The sequence below is a fragment of the Anarrhichthys ocellatus genome, unplaced genomic scaffold (genome assembly GCF_004355925.1).
Source record: "Anarrhichthys ocellatus isolate YVR2014 unplaced genomic scaffold, GSC_Weel_1.0 scaffold116, whole genome shotgun sequence".
Taxonomy (NCBI): Eukaryota; Metazoa; Chordata; class Actinopteri; order Perciformes; family Anarhichadidae; genus Anarrhichthys; species Anarrhichthys ocellatus.
In genome coordinates, this window is record NW_022280146.1 from 615,962 (window position 1) to 623,688 (window position 7,727).

The following is a 7,727-nucleotide window of genomic DNA, read 5'->3' on the forward strand; positions in this document are numbered from 1 at the left end:
TTGAGAAGAATCATGAGGAAGCCAGATTTTAACGAGCAGACGGAGTCCTTCAGACCTGGAACAAGTACCCTCTGTGGTGCTTGTGTTTAATGGCCCCACAGAGGATATTGCCCCCTGCTGCTCTGAGAGGAGCTCTCCTGAGTCAAGTGACTTTGATGGGCTGCCCCCTGAGCCTAGTGCTTCTCTGGCATGGGAATGGAAGGCAGAGGCCCTTGTGAGGTGAGGGGAGGGATTTGTGTGTGCCCTTTTGTTCCCAGGCTCTCTTCCGGTGCACCAAAGACCCAGAGCCTCCCAATGTGCAGTACATAGAACAATACAACCCAGTTCCCCCAGTCGGTCTGTTCTGCAGTCCCCTCCAATCTGTTGTTGTCTGCCTGATGTTTTAATCCCTCCTGATAAACTGGGAAACACCTTTTTTCCCAACAGGCATGTATCTCGTGACAATGAAGGGGGACTGAGTGCACCAAGAGTCAGTCAGTGTTGTCAGGCCTTTGCTGCAGGGGTCAAACAACAAAAGCTAAACCTAATTTAAAATGGAATCAGAAATGCTTTGTAATCAACCAAATATGCTGTTTAAGAAATGTGAAAGCTTTAGAAGTAAATATGACCCAGTATAAGCTGCAGTGCTTTTGGTCTGGGTTCATGTCTTTGTCTTCGAGTGTCTAAACAGAATCACAGCTGTTAATTCGGCATTTTTGTTACAGAGAGGTTAGAAAATTGGTGTGGAATAACCAGAGGATAAACCATAACCTAAACCTTCACAAAACTGAGACAGCTGATACAGCCCAGTGTCATGGCAGTTCATGAAATTGTCAAGAAATGTAATCTATTGGGTGTTACCATGCAACGATCAGAGGTGGAGACGTAGAATTAAATATCAAGAAATACCACTTCTGGTGGGCGGGAGGGGGAATGAATGGGTCCGAACACAGGACTTTCAACCACGAGGCCGTTGTTCGACAAAGGGGTTTGTAACGTAATGTCGTCCCGAAAATAAGTAATTACGAGCGACACAAAAATCCCTTAATAGAAATCAATAGATTACATTTTGTGATTATTTGCGCCATGATTGTTTTGTTTTTTCCCCCCTTTGATTTAAAACAAACAACATCAGATTTGAAACAGCTCTTTATCTTTTTTTGCTGAGTGAGCAGAGAATGTGCTGCAGAAGTCTCAGTAAACATGTGCGTCATTATCCATTCATCGGGACATATTGTTTGTTTACTGTGGCCCCATTTCCAGAGAGCCCAAAAGCAGGCCGGTGGAGTGGGAAGCCCGGAACAAAGGCCTTTCTTCCCCACCCGCCTGGGCCTCCGAAATGCTCACCACTCAGCCGGCACAGAGCCTTTCACCAGGCTTTTGGCCGCCCATGAGTGACAGTTGAATCACCGAGAACTTTTCCCAAGTACAGGAGCCGGGGTGACTACACTGTAAAAAATATTTCTGCAAAACACAAATATATTGATTGTTGAGAAGACTGTTAGCTAACAATTAAAGTTTAGTATTCAGTCATGTGTTAAACAGGGGCATCTTTGATCCGGAATTCCAGAATTTTGAAGGCTGAGCGAGATTTGTCATCCCTGAAATATCTGAATCGCAGTTACGATATGTTGAATTAATCAAAAATAATACATAGCAATACTTTTATCAAGGTGTGAAGGACCAAGATGGCATGAGGAGTGACAGGTAAATTGTGAAAAAGAAGGTTTTATTTCCCTGAAAATAAGAATGCCCATAAAGGAAGTCAACTAAACTAAACTTCAAAATGAACACAAAGGTGATGAAAAAAAAATGGGGCAACAGTCTAATTGGCCACTTCCTGTATTTAACAGCTCTGCTTTAGGGGGTGCATCTGTTGTTCAACCCTGACAAGATGTCCCTCCAGCAGCAGCAACCAGCTGCACTGTAACTCAATAGAAACATAACTTTGAACAAAAATTAGCTCTAGACAGAATAATTAATGAAGTTCCAAAAATATCAAATATGATGCATTTGTATTATTTAAAAAATAACCATTTCCAGAACCCAAACCAATATCCATAAAATGATATTGATACCAATAGAGTACCTAATTTGATCCCCATCACCATAATCGCCACCGTACTGCAAAGTGCTCATACAGAGGTTACCGCTTATAACCCCGCCTCCCACCCCACGGTGGCAGGACCACATTGTCATGGAAGCATTGTCATGGAAGCGTAAGTATGGGACTTGAATGTCAGCAAAATCATAGAAATTGTCTTTTTCTAGAGCTAGACACACAAAAGATTGACTGCAGGTATCGTTTGACTTGAGAAGTTTCGATACCACTTGGCACTGGGTTATGTTGGTTGATACCCAGCCCTAATAATATGTGTGGTAGTGGGCATGGCCTGTGCTCAGCTGCAGGGGAGAGATCTGTGTGAGTGGTTCGGGGAACAGTGCCAGGGTTAATTGGCACAGCTGTAACCTGTTGCTAATCATCCCTCATTCCTTTAAGCAGTTGCAGGCTGGAGCTCGGGTGGCCGGTGACACACAGAGAGAGGACAGCGAGAGAGAAACACGAGCGCGTGAGAAGCGGACTGAATTGCGGACGCTGGACTGCGTGCGCTCCGAGGAGCTGGGCAGTGTGAGAGAGCGCACGGCAGTGTACATTTTCTGTTTGGAATAAATTACGTTTGTGTGAACATTGGCTGCTATAAAGTGTTTGTGTTGCGGAGGACCGCGAGTAGCAGTGAGACGGCTTCAATGTGCAATGTGAATGCAATGCGCATGAGGTCAAAGGTCAACAAACTAAACGAGGAGAAAAGAACTAAGTACACCATAAAGAAAAAGAAGGCGTTTATATCAGCGCGCTGCAGCCAAAGTTACAGGAGAGAGTTGATGGATCTAATCTGTTACATCTACTCTGGACCGATACTTTGAAAGACTACATTCAGCTTTACACGGATAGATATATGGAAACCAGTGAGTTTTGTCTTCAGACACTCTCCTTTTGGGCCAACACAAAACTCCTCCACCAGAACTCTCAAATGCTCTCCTGATCTTTTCTCTTTTAATCACAGATCAGCTGTTTAACAGCACTGGCACGAAACTTTCTCACAGTCATTGTGACGGTGACTCACAGTCGTTGTGACGGCGACTGTGGCTCACTGGCTTAAGAGGGTTGTCTGGTAACCGCAGGGTCAACGGTTTGATCCTCAACTGGGATGTGCCACGTGTCGAAGTGTCCCTGAGCAAGACACTGAACCCCCGGCTCCCCGGGCGCCTGTCATTGGCAGCGCACTGCTCCCTATATACAGGGATGGGTCAAATGCAGAGGTCAAATTTCATGTATGTGTATATGACAATAAAAAAGGGTTTCTATTCTAAACAACCCGAACTCATGGGAAGGCATTTAAAAAGAATTAGAACGCATTTTAGGCTTTTCACCTGTAAGTCATATGCCACTTTCCTCGTGTGATGTATACGCCACGGGGTAACATTGTGTCACTTAACGCCACGTTGTTACCGTGAAAACAGCTGCTGTTAGGTTAAGGCAACAAAACCACGTAGAATAACGAAAAACATCTTGGTTGGGCTTAAAATATGTACGTGAAATAAGTAAAGTACATAGGTAATGTACATTACACAGGGTAATAAAGTATGGAGAACACGTCAAAAACGTGACTAACGTAACTCAAAACAACACTTTGGGTAACTGGTCTCAAACACCAGTGTCCTGGTTGTTGTCCCCCCCCCCCCCCCCCCCCACCCGCCCATCATCACCAGCCCCTCATTTAATACTACGTCACTTGTTCAGAGCGTATCATAGTTACGCAGATGCATTTAAATTGCAGTCAGTTCAGACTACATGCCGTACAAATGATTATTACAGTTATTATATTATTGTTATAAATGATTATTACTTATTGTAGGCAAAATTACTTTCACATTTTCATGTCATCCATATGCCATTTGGTGAGAGTGGGCTGAAACAAATATTTGAATAACTTGCTGGCTCACAGCACATTACAGGATGGCTCTAATGTAGGGATGCTCAAAGCCAGGCTACATGATCGCCCAGTCCTCTGAGGGTCAGGGTTTATGAACTGGAGTAAGAGTCATTTATTGTGACAACATTCAAGCTGCAAACTTACTAATAACTTGTCGACATATCTTTTAACAAGTAAATGTTTGCATGTCAGACATATTTAATGATAGAAATGACTAACTTGCTTTATTTCTGGCTCCCAGAATAATTCATGTACACAGTATGAACATCTCTTCTGCACCACCATGATGTTCCCTGTGCTACTCACTTAATGAAAGCATTGTGCTTCTTATATTGGTTCATGTATATTCTTTCTGCGCTAACAACAAAGCTGAACAATAACAATGTTGGGCAACCATTCCTCTAATTCCACCATTGGGCCAACATTTCCCCCTGACCTCCACTTTGATCCAGGGCACTGTTCACAAAATCTGCTGTGGTTTTTATTTTTTTCCAGAGGATAAATACTATTGTTCTGCTGATCTTGTGACCTTTTCTTTAGGCCAAACCTCTCTTGCACAATAAATATCCATAGCAGGTAGACCAGAAAACAAACTGTGTACCCTTCTTCAAGCATAACCTTTATGACAAACACATTGAATTAAAGATAGCAAAATGGTTAATTGTTGTACTGTCCAATCTCTCTGTGGTATGTGATCCCAACCCTAAACTGCATCGATGACGTTTTGAAGGAAACTTATTTTCTCTCAGATTGCGTGTACAATTTATTAATTAATATTGTAAATTAAAACCAAACAATGCAAAAATGCAACTAAACCCTTTTTAACACAATGTAGTGAACAAAACTCCTTGTTTGATTAAAACATCATGATTTGCCTTAGAATCAATGTTTTTCACTGCCCCTGTGAAAGGAAGTGGTCGTGTTTCCAAGCAACAGAATCCCTTTAGTCGAGTCTCACAGTCTGCCCCACTCAGTCCTAGTTCTGGTTCTACTGTGCTTCCCTAACTAGTAAACCGACATGATTTCATCTGATTTTGTGCAGAAGATGACCAGGTTGCACCGATGACAAGCGTTTAGAAAAACTGATTTGAAATAGTCCCCCATCCACCCCGACTTCCATCCTACAGAGAGAATGCGTTCCCCTTTGAACGTAGTTGACGATGCAGTTTTGTTGGATGGGAGCGTAACTTCACCAGACCAGGCTGGTTATGCTTTCAGCCTCTAGGGGCCGGGCATATATTCAAACTTCAGTCTTGTTTCAATAAGGAAGCACTGAAACATAACAGCTAAGATAGCCTTTCATCTCTGTATGGAATAACATTACTACTATATTATTAGACATTATTATACTTTTACTTACTATACTACTATTATTAGATATTATTACACTATAGAATTAGTTGAGAGTTCTGACCAAAACACACATACAGTAAGTAGCTGAGGAGTAAATTTGACTGCAGTGAAGTTTTGCAGTGTAAGGACGAGTGCTGTTGTGTGGAGGACCAGGCCCAGCTGCATTGCTGGGAGGTCTGCCTATTGTCTGGGCCACATAAAGGCAGGACAAGCCGGGAACAAGGCTTTACATCTCAACCCAACAAGCTGCTGCCGAGCTCACACACTCACTGACCATGTCATTGATGCATCAAGAGACGTGGTGTGATGCTCTTCACATAAATGAGACAAAGACACACACAATCTCCACATGTTCAATCAAACAAGCACACATGGTAATAACAGACTTCAAATATCAAGAATTCCATGTGTAACTTTGGTGATTAATAATCTTACATTTATATGGAATTCTTCTTTTCTTTTTCTTTTACTAGCTTTGATCACTTTGCTTCTTCCAGAACACTTTAGTGATGGTTGTTTTGAACACTGTAGTTGGAGGAGGGCTCTGACACATGGGTTCATATTCGTCCTACTGTACCGGATGGGGTTCATGTTGATGTCAGAGAGAAGGAGAGAACTGTCAATCATCTATTGAACAGTCTTGTTGCAAATACGCCTGTCCTAAACAAACGACAAGTGAGCCTTTTCAGAGCACAAAGATTCAAATGAAACCTGTGGTCTCTCCATGAGTTGGGAAAGTGTGTTGATTTTTACGCTGCATGGCATTCGTAGACTCAAGTATCTTCCATTCAAGAATAAAATAAAGGATGTCAACAAACAAAAAATGAAATTCTTCAGAGACCCGGCAGGTGTGTTATTTATTTCATGTACACAAGAATAAATGTGCCAATATTTTATATGTTTGTGTTTATTGTCATCTTGATTGTCATGCAATCTTCCTCCATGCAAAAAAAAGTTGTTTGCTGTAACAGTAGGAAGGAAGTTCCACTTTTTTTGGTTACTGACCTTCCACTGTGTTTTATTACATTCTTTCTGCCTCATGCAGTGACCATAAGTAGTGACCGTTGTCAGGCCAAGGACATCTAAATGAGCCGCTTGAACTTAATGCAGTTCTTTTTAGATGTTGGATGGAGATACATGGAGATACTTCAGATTCAGCCTGTTAAACGAGGTTGTGCTATAGTTCGCATCTCACTTGTCGACATAGGTTAAATTTTTTTTTAAATAATTGAAATATTTAATGTAATTAGTATTACCATTATATTCTCAGAATCAGAATTAGAATTAGAATCAGAACCATTTTTTTCACCAGAGTATGTTGCACATACAAGGAATTTGACATGATGGATGGTGCATATCAATATATCTACAATCAACACAGTGCAAATAGAAAATAAAGTGCACAGACAAATAGATAACAGTACTTTAAACAAGTGTGATGTAAGTTTAATGTAAAAGTGACAAGTCTTTTTAAATATGAGGGGATGCGCAGGGGAGTGACCGGAGTGACCTGGGGATGACAGAGTTAGTGGGGGTCCCGGGCTCTCTTAATGAGTCCAACTGAAGACGGGGAAAAAACTGTTCATGTGTCGTGAGGTCTTGGTCCTGATGGACCGCAGCCTCCTGACAGATGGAAGGGGCATGAACAGTTTGTGTCCAGGGTGAGAGGGGTCGGCTACAATCTTTCTTGCTCGCTTCAGGGTCCTTGACGAGAACAAGTCCTGGAGGGACGGCAGATTGCAGCCAATCAGCCTCTCAGCAGAGCGGATGATACGCTGCAGTCTGCCCTTGTCCTTGGCTGTGGCTGCAGCGTACCAGACTGTGATGGAGGAGCAGAGGATGGACTCAATGATGGCTGTGTAGAAGTGCACCATCATTGTCTTTGGCAGGTTGCATTTCTTCAGCTGCCTCAGGAAGTACATCCTCTGCTGAGCCTTCTTGTTCTGTTAATTTCTGTGCACTTGACTGACAAATTCAAACAGGAATCAATAAACCGAGGGCATAACTGAGTGGTCTCCTGTAAGGTTAACCACTAGCAGGCCCGGACCTGCTGTTCGGATTTCAGGTGGCCTGGCCAGCTGATTGGCCCTCGATCTCAGGACAGTGTTGGAACTGCAAAATGAAATTTGTAAATCAAAGCGAAAACAACATGCGTCAGCTACAGTCGCTCAGAACTGAAGACCATCAGCCCCACCGCCTGCTTTTAACCTGTCATCACACCCGCAAACACTACAAAACATTGCTCAGTCAGTACGTGGAGTGGACATAGCCGAGGGGTGTGGAGAAAAATGGACAGAAAGAGAGGAGTAGGGAGCACATTAATCTTAGCAGAGCTAAGAGGGAGCACATTAATAGGAGGAAAGCCTTGCCGGAATGTGATGCCAAATGCTGCAAAGTTAC